Consider the following 14,393-nt stretch of genomic DNA (forward strand, 5'->3'; position numbering starts at 1 on the left):
TTTTTCACTGTTGGATAAGCCAGATTGGCACCCAGTTGTGCTGAAGAATCACTGAATAATAAAACCCTCATATCTGTTGCAATGTTTTCCCACATTGGGGTTTTCAGGGGACAATTGTCCAAAATATCTATGTTGATGTGTCTGATTCTTGTGCATATATTTGTTTTTGTATTATGGTGTGATATCTACAGCAGAATTTATTTTAATGTTTACTGAAGGGATTTCGTAAATAACTTATTGGGAAATAAGTAGGTAAAATATATCAGTTGCTGCAGTGATAGAATTTTCACATGGTATCAGAGCAAGTAATCAGAGATAAGAAGGGAAAATCAATTATGGGTCAAGTCCATGATGCAGAGGCATCTACATCAGAAGACTCGCACAAATTTTTAGAATATTGCACAAGAGACAGTAATTTCGATTTCTCTATGTTAGCTTCCCGGCTAGAAGAAGTGGCTTGTGTGACCAGCTTTGCATCATCAGAGGTATGGTATATAGACAGTGGAGCCTCTTGGCATATGACGAGAATCTGAAAATGTTTCTCAGATTATCAGGAGGAAAGGATGAATTTTTAGATCACCATGGGGAATAAGGCAAAGTGTACTCCAATAGGGAAGGGTACTATAGTTTTTCAAACAAAAACGGGAGAACGGTTTCGTGCTACCAATGTGCTGCATGTACCAAGATTAGGGATGAACTTACTTTTCGTGTCGCAACTTCAAGGCAGAGGTTATGATGTTTTCTTCATCAAGGAGAAAGTATACGTCAAACACCCGAGCTGGAAAAAGAAAGTGCAGATCGGAATCAAAAGTAACAGGTTGTACAAACTACAACTAGAATCACCAATGGCACCGATAGGCAGTCGTGGAGACAAGGATTTGAACCAACTATGGCATAGAAGAATAAGACATTCGCACCATGGGGCTCTAAGAATTCTCAGGAACACTGTAACAGGAGTTCTGGATCTTAGTACAGAACGAGATGATGTATGCAGAGGAAGTGCTCTAAGAAAGTATGCCAAAGCAGCATTTCTTAGAAGTAAAAACAGGGCCAAGAGTGTACTAGGATTGATACACTCAGATATCTGTGACCTATGTCCACTAAAGCTCTTTGTGGTGCCTAGTGCTTCGTCACTTTCATTGATGACCACTCAAGAAAAACTTGGATTTATTTTCTGAAAACCAAGGACGAGGTTTTATGTTGATTCAAAGAATTCAAGGCTTTGGTGGAGAATCTGACTGGGAAAAAAATAAAAATTTTGCGCTCAGATAATGGTGGAGAGTATGTCGATAAGGACTTCATTGATTTTTGCGCTAAGGAGGGCATCAAAAAAGAGTGGACAGCTCCTTACAATCCGGAGCAGAATGGAGTAGCAAAAAGGAAGAACAGGACTATCGTAAAAACAGCTAGGGCCATCATGTATGATCAAGATATGCCAAAATTCTTGTGGGCAGAAGCATGAAACACGGCAGTCTATTTTCAAAATAGAACTCCTCATCGGGCATTGGGCAAGATTACTCTAGAGAAAGTCTTCACAGGGAAGACACTTGAAGTCAATCATTTCAGGATATTTGGGAGCTTAGCATATTGCCGCATACCCGAGGAAAAGAGGAAGAAGTTGGATCAAACTGCAAAGAAAGGATATCTAGTGGAATATAGCGAGAACGTTAAGGCATACAGAACCTATCTTCCAGGGAGCAACAAAGTAGTAGTTCGACGAGATGTGAAGTTCATGGAGGACAGGGCTTTCAGAAAATCTCAAGAAATGCCTTCCGAGGAGCAGTCAAAAGAGGAGTCGTTGGTCAAACCTCTTCAACCAACAAAAGTAAAGAATTCTTCCTCGGATCAGGAAGAATCACAGGAGGAGGAGGAGGAGCTAACAGAAGCACCTGCTGGCAGAGGAAGAACGAGCAAGGAACTTCGTCAGATTCTGCGAGATGCAGAGGATTTCATCGGTGCACCAAGGAACAATAAGAGGGAGAGAAAACAGCCAGATAGATATTAGGCATTAGTAGCTCGGGATGGGGAGCCTGCCAGTTTTGAGGAGGTTGTTCAACATCAGGTTTGGTTGGATGCGATAGTAAAGGGGTACAACTCCATAATGGTCAACGATGTCTGGGAGGTAATGCCAAGGCCTCAAGACAGATCGGTGGTAGGTTCGAGATGGATCTACAAGATTAAATACGATGTAGATGGCAGTGTGGAAAAATACAAAGCCATGTTTGTGGCTAAGGGGTATGCTCAGAAGGAAGGAATTGACTACGAAGAGACCTTCGCCCCAGTAGCCAGGTATACATCTATTAGAACCGTGATATCTCTTGCAGCACAGATGGGAGGGGAGATTCATCATATGGATGTCAAAACGACATTTCTGAACGAGGTGATAGAAAAATAGGTACACATTGAACAGCTAGAAGGCTTTGAGACACATGAGAAGAAGTCTCGTGTATGTAGATTGAAGAAAGCCTTGTATGAACTGAAACAGGCACCCAGAACATGGTATGGTCGAATTGATGGCTACTTGCAGAAGATGGGATTTGTCAAGGGTGACCCAGATCCAAATCTCTCCTATCTGGTTGTATAGAATGAGCCCCTAATCCTAGTATTATATGTGGATGATCTATTCCTGACAGATCATCCCGGCTCATTGGGGACTGCAAGAAGAATCTAGCCACAAAAATTGACATGAAGGATTTGGGACAGATGCACTATTTCCTGGCGTTGGAAGTTTGGCAACAAAAGGGGGAGATCTTCCTTGGACAAGGGAGATATGCTACAGAAATTTTGAAGAAATTCAGAATGGAGGATTGTAGACCCATGGCTACTCCAATGATCACCAACTGGAAGAAAATTGATGCATCAGAAGACAAAGATGTTGATCCCACCTTATACAAGCAGCTCATAGGGTCCCTGATGTATCTGGTCAATACCAGGCCAGACATTTGTTACGTTGTCAACACCCTCAGTCAGTTCATGGTGGAGCCGAAGAGGGCGCACTGGGCAGCAACCAAACATGTTCTCAGATATATACAGGGAACAGTGGATTATGGACTCTTGTACACCAGGAGTAAGGATATCAGATTGAGTGGATTTACTGATGCAGATTGGGCTGGAAGTTCAATGGATCAGAAAAGTACCTCTGGGTATTGTTTCAACATTGGATCAGGAATGACCTTCTGGTGCAGTAGGAAACAGAAATCCGTAGCTCCGAGCTCAGCTGAGGCAGAATATATGGTTGCAAGCACAGCTTCGTGCAAGGCCATATGGCTTAGAAAATTGCTTGTGAACCTATTTAGAAGAAAGATGGAGGCAACCAGGATCATGTGTGATAATCAGAGTTGCATCAAGCTCTCTGAGAATCCAGTCTCTCACGATCAGTCAAAGCATATTGATATTCGGTGTCACCTTGTCAGAGACTGTGTCCAACAAGGGAGTTGTACAGTTGAGCTACACTCTTACAAGAGAACAGGTGGCAAACATCCTCACCAAGGCCCTTGGAAGAACAAAGTTTAATTATTTCAGGGAAAAGATGGGGATGATAAAGAATCCATTTCAATAGCAAAAATGGGGGGGATGTTGCAGTGCAGTGGCATGATGCAGCGTGACGAGAAGAGGGTGCAGTGCATATGTCGTGTTGTGAAGAAGGACAAATAGCAGCACGGGTGCAGAGGGAGTTGCAGTGCGGATACAGTGTTGGGAGAAAAGACCAGCAGAGCACGGATGTAGAGGGAGTTGTCGTACGGATGCAGCAGTGACAGAGGCAGAGCCATGGGCAGCATTATAGGATGCAGCAGTGCAGAGGACGTTGGGCAGGGAGGCCAAGCATCAGCATAGGTACCAGTGCCGAATAGTTAGAGTGATGCTCAGTATGGAGTATTACTAGAGCACAGTCCTCGCAAAGAGGGAGTGTTGATTTGTGGTAGCATCGGATGTGCTCTAGCCATGAAAATTGGTGGAGAGGCTAAAGCACATGAGATCTCCAAGACACGGAAATGGTTTGGGCAGATTCTAACCAGTTTGGGAGATATTAAAATAATTAATATTTTTAATGGATTTCCTAATTCTAAACTTAAGAAAAATAAAATATTAATGGGTATTAATATAAAATTGGGTTAGAAGGTTCCAAAAGTCATGGATCAAGCCAAATTTAAACTTAGCCGTTGATTAGAGATTTAATCTCGACCGTTGAAGGACCAACAAGAAAAATATAAGAAGAGGCTTGAGGGTCAGTTGGAGAATATACTTAGGGAGACCAGTCAATTCAATTTATGGAGCAGGGTTATCTGAGAAATTTGAACTAGTGGTCTGGAAAGCAACAAGAGGCAGCGGGTACAAAAAAGAGTCAGGAACAGCACCAGAGGACCAGCGTAGAGGTTAGAGAGGCAGACGCAGAGGCAACAGAACTGCGCAGTCACTGGAGGGCCTGCGTTGGTGACACAGAGAGGCCCAATGCTAACGCAGAGAGGCAGGAGCTTACGCAGACGATCTGCGAGCTGCGCAAAGGCCAGCAAGCCTGACACTGAGACTGGGAGAAGTGCTGGAGAATTTTTCTCTGTTGGGTAAGCCAGATTGGCACCCAGTTGTACTGAAGAATTGTTGAATAATAAAACCCTCATATTTGTTGCACTGGTTTTCCCACACTGGGTTTTTCCGAGGACAATTGTCCAAAATATCTATGTTGATGTGTCTGATTCTTGTCCATGTATTTGTTTCTGTATTATGGTGTGAAATCTGCAGCAGAATTTATTTTAATATTTATTGAAGGGATTTCGTAAATAACTTATTAGGAAATAAGTAGGTAAAATAAATCAGTTGCTGCAGTGATAGAATTTTCACTGTTTGTACACAAGCAAATACTTCTAAATTTAATCTCTTTAAAATTTGTGTTTTCATCGATTTATTTAGCCATTTAAGAGCATTTTCCAAACTAGGCAAGTGATGGGATTCACTCCCATCACTTGATTTGATTTTGTATATTATTTTGTATCATAATTACATGCTCTTTTACACTAATTTTGTCTTAGTTTTGCAGCCCATAGTTGGAGTGCTGACAACAAGTGCTTTGAGGAAAGACTATTGAACTCTTACTAGTTTCCTTGTAGAATCTCTCAAGCATCCAAGATTCATTTCAAGGAGGTCGTGGACACTAGAAGGAGCTGCAAATAAAGATAGGTCGTGGGCCTTTATGGAGATTGTAATTTTCAGAATTTAGCAAGTCTTCATTGGCCCTTGAGGTTGTTATTGTTGGAAGAATATTATATCTATTTCTAGCTCCAAATCTTGTGCTATTTCCCTTCACCTTTTAGGCAACCCTCTAAGAGGCTTTAACTCCATTGTAATATCATAATAAAAGATCTATTTTTCTTGTGGGAGCTTGGCTTCTGTTGTCGCCCGGATTGTACAGGCACCACGACAACGCTCAAGACGGGGGGTTGTCACTCTGATCTCCGTCCACTCCATTCTAGTTGTCTACCAACGGCAGCCTATGGGGGGTAGTCCCTATGGAATGAGATGAAGGAAAACAAGTTGGAAACCAACTTGTTTGGGAGACACGGATGAGTGGCCTAGCCAATTGGTTAAATTCGAGCAAGATTATTAATTAGATTAGATTTTAAAGTATGAGACCAATGATTTAATGGAGTCACCAATTCTTGCTTATACTAAATTGGAACCAAATGGCTGAATGGGCAATTGTTGGGGCCGAAAATTTGTGTTTACTGCAGGTCGAAAATTTTGTTGATGGGGTCGAAGTTCTACTGTTGGGGGGGCGAAATTCTAAACTGAAGTTGTTGTTGGGGAGCTTTCACTTGGAATATTTTGTGAATATCTATTGGATGGAAGGGTTAACTTGGTGGTTGGAGGAGGTCTTTCTCTAGGTCTAAAAAGTCTGGAAGTGTCTCATCTTGAATTGAATCTACTGAAGGAAGAGTTCTTGACTAGGTTTTCACCCTGGTTGTGCGCCTACATCTTGTGTCTCTTGTTCTTATGATCTCCATACACATATAATTTGGTAATTGCTTGAGGAAAGATAAACTAATCAAAAAGTAAAAGAGGCCAACATAATTTACAAGTAATTATTAAGAAAGAGGAATCAAACCCTAAATCCTACTAGTTTTGATTTCTCAAAAAATAATGGGTTGTGGAAGTGTCCACTTACAACGGATGATGCGTTTGAGAAGCAGGGTCTAGACTCTCTCAAGTTTGGCCCATTCTATCTGCAACAAGCTCGATCCCTAGAATTTGAAGTCATAAAGAATTGTGGGTCTAATAATTGCCTCCATGAGGTGAAGCTTGGAAGGGATGTCCTAAAACTTACTCTGAAAACGCTATCCCTCAATGAGGGTTGGGGAACCATATCCTTCACTGAGCCAACGCTGGAGTGTTTATCACATACCAAAATGTGGTCCTGTGAACTGTACCCCCAAGTAGGTGTAAGTGGTGGTGATCTCAACCTCAATGCCCTGATAATAGAAATGTAAATCTATAAGAGATTTAATTGATGCATTGAATACCAAAACCTTGATTTTACCCAAGTTGACCGTCAACTGTCGAAGATCTAAAAAGTTGGACAATGCATCGATCTGTCTCTGTAATCGATCAAGAGAAAAAGCCAACAAGACCAAGTCATTGGCAAAAATGATCGAAATCATCACCTAGTGTAGAAGACAACCATCCCCCTCTAGGTAGCTCATGTAGGAAAGACTCTGGCTCATCAGTATAAATCCAGAAGAGGGTCAGTGAGGGGGCAACCCTATTTGACTCCAACAGTACTCTAGATGAAATAGGAAAGGTCTTTTGCCAACTTGAGTCGTCCCAAAATTGACTCATACAATCTCAAAATGGTTTCCAGGAGGGTCTCAAATATGCCAATGTCGTGGAGCCTTTGGAACAAGGCCTCCCTCAGAATTGTGTCAAATGCTTTCCAAATAAGATAAAATAATTTTTTAATGTCTAACGAATGACCACAAAAGTAGGTCAATGGGACTAGAGGATACATCCAATAAGATTACAATGTGGGAGTGCAAATGTTACTCATAGAAAAGCTAAATCTAATACAAAGTGTATATATATATATATGTGTGTGTGTGTGTGTGTGTGCAAAATGATGTAATGAAAAATACAAACAATGGAACATCCACATGAACTTGAACATGTATAAAACTGTATCAACAGTCCAGTGAAGAGCCCATGGCGAGATAGAGTTGAACATGAGGTCAATGATGTCAAGAATGCCCGAGTCTGATAACCGACAGTGGAGAGGGCGAGGGGGGCGTTGGCTTACTGTCTGAGTCCTCTGGAGCTATCTGTGAATCTGGCTGCATGATCTTGGGGAAAGGAAGGAGCGAGGGATACTCCTAACATCCAAGGCCGAAAGAAAAAATCTTTGGATAAGTCTTTGGCTACTCCGCTACAGTTGGGAAGGAATCTATCCGAGGGGCACCCTGCTCTGGATCCACCTAGAACTGATCCCTCTAGCATTCTAGACATGCATTGTTGATGTGTTATACGGCACCTCTGAACCGGTTTCGAGGATACTGGTCGGTCACCTCTAGTGGGGTGTTGGGAGGAGACCCAACGTCTCACTACTCTACTATCTAAAGTATTATGGAACTCAACTCACCGCTTATTCCTTTGATCAGTCGGATCAGCTTGAAAGTATGATGTGATCGTCCGAGTCACCCCCACCTAATGCGACATATCTAGAGCCAAAGATTTGTATCTATATATCTCCCTGATGAAGAGGGCTAAGCATCTTTTATCTAGGTATCGAAAGAAAGTAGAGAGAGAGACCCCAGAATCCCTATAGAGGCAATGGAAGCGTCCTTTAATCTCATAGTATATGGGGCACCTAAAAATGAAGTGTTGCTTTGTCTTTGGCTCTTGTAGGTGACACATCTAGCAAATCCTGTCAAATCGCAGTATATCATGGTCAGTCTCCACTCGGAGTCGATGAGAACCAACTTGGAGTTGTCCTAAGGGGATCCTGAGTGAGTGCATCCAATGTCTACGTGTGTATGGGGGGCGGACAATGATACCATCCTGCAACTCCAAGAAGTGCTCAAGGTAGAAGGACATCTTCGGGCCCAGGCTCATCAGGGGTGAGGTCCAAGTGACCTGAATGTACAATCTATAGATATCCTCTTTGATGGACTAGTTCAGTATCTTCCTAGGCGGTAGAAGGTGGTTCAGAGCATCGAGGAAGAATCTGAAAGGGGGGAGGCGCTCTAGAGAGATGGTCAGTGACTAGAGAAGCCAAGATACCTATGAGAACCAACCACATGCTCAACCTATGGGCGCTGAAGCAAGGGCCTCCGAGGAACAAAGTGCAAGGTAGGGGTACCGATCTCTCCTGTTAGTTGAATCTCTGAAAGATCTAACTCTGTGAAGGAAGGAAACCAAGCAAAACATAACCTTCAGGCAAAAGAGCCTGAAGAATGGGGTGTAGGACTGTACATTTGCCTTGGATGGGATGATGTGCCTGAGAAGTAATGTCTAGACTCACTGTGTCTGGGCCCAATCTATCTATACCAAGCTCAATCCCCAAATCTCAAATCCATAAAGAACTTTTGTTCTAATAATTGCCTCCATGAAATAGAGTTTGGACAAGATGTCCTAAAACTGACTCTGGAAACATTGTCTCTCTATGAGGGCTAGGGAACCATACCCTTTGCTAAGTCAAGGCTAGAGGGCCTATCGCATACCAAAACGAGGTCCTATGAACTGCACTCCCAGGTAGAGGTATGATGTGGTGATCTCAATCTCTTCCCCCTGATAGTAGAAATGTATGTCCATGAGAGCTTTCTTCGAAGCATTGAAGATCATAACCTTAGTTTTACCAAGGTTGATTGTTAACTGTCAAAGATCACAAAAACTGGCCAGGCATCGATCTGTCTTTGCAGGCCCTCTGGAGTAGAGGCCAACTAGATCAAGTCATTAGCAAAGAGGAGCAAGGAGATTAGTACATCATGCATAAGGCAACCATCGCCCTCTTGTATGTGGTCATGGAGGAAAGATTCCAACTTGTCAATATAAATTTCGAAGAGGGTCAGCAAGAGGGGGCACCCCTATTTTACCCCGATGGTACTCTGAATAAAGTCTACAAAGCAACTATAGACCTTCAAAGAGCGACGACGAGCCTCCTCAATAACGGCTTGGAGAGTGAAGATGTGATCAATCGTCTAGTAGTTTGGCCAAAACTCTGCTTATCCTAGAGCCCTAAGATGACAACGCTCCAATTCCTTGGAGAGCCACTAGTGTAAAACTGTGGCATAAATCTTGGACAATGTTTGATCCGCCAAGATAGTTAGATAGATGTTTAGATCATAACTACTCCCTAATTTATGGATTAGGCAAGTAATGTTTCTTGTCCAAGACGAGGGGAAGCCTGAACATGCCACATGGTTAAATAAATCTGCAATATAAGACTCGAGATATGAGATGCCTTGTTGAAGGAATTCGTCTTGAAGTCCTTCCTCATCAGTATTGCTCTCCTAATGTCCCTCTCAAAAAATAGGTGGCATAAGGAGGGGGAGGGGATATGAATAATCGGTTATCCAAGAATGCCATAGAGAGAGGTTGTGTGAGGGAACAGGGACTAGCAATCGAGGTTGGTGGGATGGCTTAGTGTTTAGGAAAAAGAGCACACCAGAAGGATTTTGGGAAGTGGCGAAGGGTCTTACAAAGTTCCCTTCTCCTCCAAGGAAGAAACATTCAATTTTTGTGGCACGGGAGTTGACGATAAGTTTAGCAAAGGCAGGGGAAAGAAGATGGGTCATGCTTGAGGGTTAGATGAAGTTGTTTATTAAGGGATTTGTATTCATTTCCGAACCAACGGTTCATGGGACAAGATCCAGGGGATTTATGGTCATGTTGACGAGTATAGAGGGGGTAGAGTCCAGGGATGCCTCCACGATAGAGATAATGGTGTATGCGCACACCAACCTTTGTCTTATTACAAGGGGAGGGAGGAGTGGTTGTAGGGAAAGATAAATATGTGAGATATGTTTCCTAATGATATGGGTTTGGAAAATAGCATTGAGTTGGCATTAACCAACCTGGATCTTGTTGAAAGATGTAACTAGGTTCGGTCTTCATAATGACTCACGTACTCTTAATTTTGAATATTTGATGTAAAAAGAAAAAAAAGAAAAAGAAAATTATTCTTGAAGCATGGGTTTCATGCTCCTTTTTATTTGTCAACTAGGTCAAGCATGTTCTTCATGCTTCTAGTTGTTGAAATATGTAACTAGGTTCGGTCTTAATAATGACATATGTAATCATGATTTTATTTGATGTAAAGAGAAAAATAAATTTATTATTGTCATTCTTGAAGCATGGGTTTTGTTACCCACCATTTTGTAGGTAATATCCCTTGGAGGAAAAAAAAATTCTCCAAGATGGTCCTCAGCCAGCAGCCACCAGCTAGCTCATTGTGCCATTTTCTTTGCCACTTGAGCCAGCCATGTGGTCCCTCGCCCATCTGCATGATCGTATGTTTGAAGGTGGGTCTCCCGAATCTAAAGGTATGCTTTGTCATTTGGAAATTGAATATTGTAGTTTGATTATCATGAACACTTCTGGGCATGGATTAATGGGGGGATTCGACGGAAAGAATGGGCTACTATGTCTGTGCTTTTGTCCCCTAGATCCATTTTAGGAATTAACCTCGGATTCTAGTCCCATGGGATCTCGTTTATTGACCATTTGGTTCCAGGGATGGTATTTCACGGGAAACCCCGATTTTGGTTACGTGGTCCCACTCCCTTATCCACTTATATTACCCTCTTTCCATTCATTTTTACCCCATTCATAATTTCTCCCACATGGGTCCACATTTCTCCACTGGGTCCACATAGGGTTAGCATGCCCCTCCCCCTTGCCCACACCATGGGTTATGGCCTAGAATGAAGCCCGTAAGTTGATGCAGCGAAAAAAAAAAAGAAAGATAAAAGCATATATGGCCACATTCAACAAAAAAATGTACCACAAAATGCAAAAGATGGTTGGAATAAACATATTTAGCACGTGGGCAAAAGCCAATACATGAGCTTTACCCTATCATCATGGCCATTACTCTGGTTCCTACAGGTTCTATGAGCCTTCTTCATCATATAAGAACTCATGATTGTCCCAACCCCTGGTGGGCGATGAACGCCCCACCTTAAAGGGGGAATTCACTGCTATATCTTATACATCATGCTCTAACCCCTTGAGCCTCGAGCAGTTAATCAAAGAAAATAATGAAAAGGCAAAAGGCATATAAAGAAGGATGGAAAAATCAGGGTCGGGGCACCTCATGTACCACGATTGCTCCATCCTACACATTATAAACCCAAGTGTGGACTTCCCTCTTATTAGCTACCCTAGTACCCCAGCATGTGACCCAAGGTTGCCCCTTCTCATCCCCTACTCCATTCACCTATCTGTCACATGCCACCACCTCTTGAAGGATGTACCTTGACTATGTTATCTCCTTTAGAATTAGAAACCACCTAATAGGATCATTGGTTAACCCCATTTGGAGTTTAGGAGACATTAGCACATCTCGAATCCCATTATGGAAGGGCAGGCCATTATGAAGTCCCACATGTGGTCCGTGATTAGATAAGCTCATTTACTTGATTTCTGTAATGACTTGTTGTGTAGAAATTTCTCTATAGATCAGCTACCTCTAATACCATGTGGAAATTCTACAAATTCTCTCCAAATCTCGCACTAAGATCATGTAGAAAACCTGACTGTAGATTAACTCGATAATGCAATATACCAAAGCAAAATACTATAATCTACTTCTACTATCAAACTTGCAGAAGCTTAAAGATCGAGCTGAATCAGAGCTGAACACATATAACCAGAAGAAGAAGAATCAATGCACATGAAACACAAAAAATACTCAAGGGAAAGCCTCAGCTAAAAACCCCACTATCTGTATTATCATACAAGGTGGAAATACATAATAATTATACAAAGCCTTAGCTCTCAGTACAATCCTCCTGGATGCTCATAGGCAATCAAAGCTTCTCACAAGCCTTCTCCTCTGCCCTCCAAGCTCCTATTTCCTTGCGCAGTTACCTCTAGGATGATCTCCTTCACCCAATGTAACACTGCTCTCACACATTGTCAGAACTGCACAATCCTTAAGGAACCTTCCCTTGACTGCATGCATTGATTTCCTTTATAGTAAAAACACATGCAAGTGATAGTACACTGTCCTTGACATTTAGCTCAATTGGGTCTTTCTCAGAATAGACATGCATAAGTTTCTAATGAGGGAATCTTCAGTTATCTGGAGTACACTGGTTGAGTGGATGCATGCATCAACTGACTGATAACTCACAATTAGTTCCTCAAATTGTTTGGAACTAATTTAACTGGACTTAACTTAGTAAACTGAGCTAACTAATTACATCTCAAATATAACTCAATCTTATCTCCTTAATTAAGGGATAATCTCCTTAATTTAAGGGATAACTCTTGCATGACTTCAGAAAGACTTCTAACTTGAATTTCTCCAGCTAATTAATCCATAATGAATTAATTAATTATTTCCAAGCAACTGGTGAGACTAAATTCGAATTTTAATTCAATGACAAATTAAAATTGGAATTTCTAGATTCTATTTAAATTATTTCTTGTTGCTATTTTCAACATGTTGTACTAGAAGGCTAGGGGACGCATTGGACCTTATGCAGGATTGCAGATGGTTTCCATCTTGGGTTTGGTCTCCCTATACAGGTCGTAATCCTCCAGAGGGCTACATTGGCATATGTCGGGTGAGCATTGAGATCCATGGGCCTCCACAACAGCAGATTGCACTCCATGGACCCCCACCACAACCCTTCAAAGATTGCTCGTGGTTCATTTATAGGACGAGGAGGATGCACCTGATCCATCATTCCCAATTGGCCCCAGATCTACACCATACACTTGGTAGATGATCTAGGAATTGCACAATGATGTGGCACCACCTACACCATCATCCTAGCCCTTACAAGCGATCTACAGGCATCTTCAATTTGTTTGGAGACCCATGAGGACACTTGTGTGCCCCCACATGTCATTTGGAGCACCACAAGTTATTACAAGGGGCCACCCCCTTGCCCACTGCTTTTGAGGGTCCTTCTCTTCATTTATGGCGCTCGTGGACCTCATTAGGCCTCTTAGAGGGCCCTACGACATGCATGGATTATTATTTGTCCTCTTGAGAGGCTTATCTTTTCATTTATGAGCTAGTTTGGTGGGCTTGTCACCAAAAGTTGTATTATTAGAACATTATTTTATTTTTGGGGCTTATGTAGGCCAAGGAGGCTAATTCGAACTCCTAAGTTGTGTATAAATACAAGTGAGGTGAGATCATTTCTCATCATCACTTTGGTTTTGGATCTCTTATCTCTCTCTTGAGATTTTCACACTTTTTCTAAGGATGAATTGGAGCTTTATGGATGAGTTTTGATGTGTGGATATTGGTCTATCTTCTCTTGGAGCTTCTTTATTGTCAATTGTGAATGGTTGGATATACTCTATTACATGTAAGTACGCACCTTTTGATGTTATTCTTGTTTACTTTTGTCATATATGCTGGATTGGGATTTTCACTATTCTAGGGCTAATTGTTGCATGCATTTACTGCTTAATATTGTAGAATTTGTTTCTATTATAGCATTCCTCCAACGTATGGGCCATGTAATGTGAGCAAAATCTCCTAGGGGTAAAATTTGACCTTGACAAGCCATTCCTCTTGTACATCGAAGTATAAAAGCTGCGAGGTTGCTTCCTCTTGACCTAGAAGGCAAATCGAAGTAATCTTAAGGCCTCCTTGACTAGAAACCAAGAAAACATACTCTTACTCAACATAGACTCCATTCTCCCAAAGATTAAGGCACTGATCTACCAAGGGTGGTCACTAAAATCCATATTTTCTCACATCCTTCCGGGATTAGCCACATTGGGGTGACTAGGGCATCATTTTCCCGGCAAGTTAGCCATCAAAAAAATTTGATCTCCTAGGGTCTCCTGCGCTGGCCTTTCCTCTAGCCCTCCTCCAAATTTGAAATAATAAAGGATACCTAGCGAAGGGAAGGAGAATCTAAGTATGAGGAAAATGAAGTTTTTACAGATTGTTTTTAGGCCATTCACCTCACACGTATGAGATACTTAGGGCTACCATCTGTTGTTGAAGTACCGAATTATAGTCACACAAGGAAGTCGAGATTTATCTCTCAAGAATTCTTCATTGTAAAGTCGAGTTTCCTAGGAGAAGAAGTCACCCCATGTGAAGGAGGAAAAGAGGGTAAAAACACCTTATTCTTCCACACGTGCAGAAACTAGGGTTTCTACAGTAGCCGAAAATTGCAGTCCCAGTTGCAGGTCCGAAGTTGAGGTCAAAGCAAAGA

General features: G+C 41.9%; 1 protein-coding gene across 3 annotated transcripts in view; it reads right to left on the reverse strand.

Annotated features, from left to right (window-relative positions):
- Positions 1 to 14,393, reverse strand: part of LOC149179881 (uncharacterized) — a 131,235-nt gene that overhangs the window by 39,980 nt on the left and 76,862 nt on the right. The gene's annotated exons all lie outside the window — the stretch shown is intronic.

This window comes from Pinus tabuliformis, chromosome 3_2 (genome assembly GCF_031772625.1).
Source record: "Pinus tabuliformis cultivar Carrire ecotype Pingquan chromosome 3_2, CPIR1, whole genome shotgun sequence".
NCBI classification, from domain to species: Eukaryota; Viridiplantae; Streptophyta; class Pinopsida; order Pinales; family Pinaceae; genus Pinus; species Pinus tabuliformis.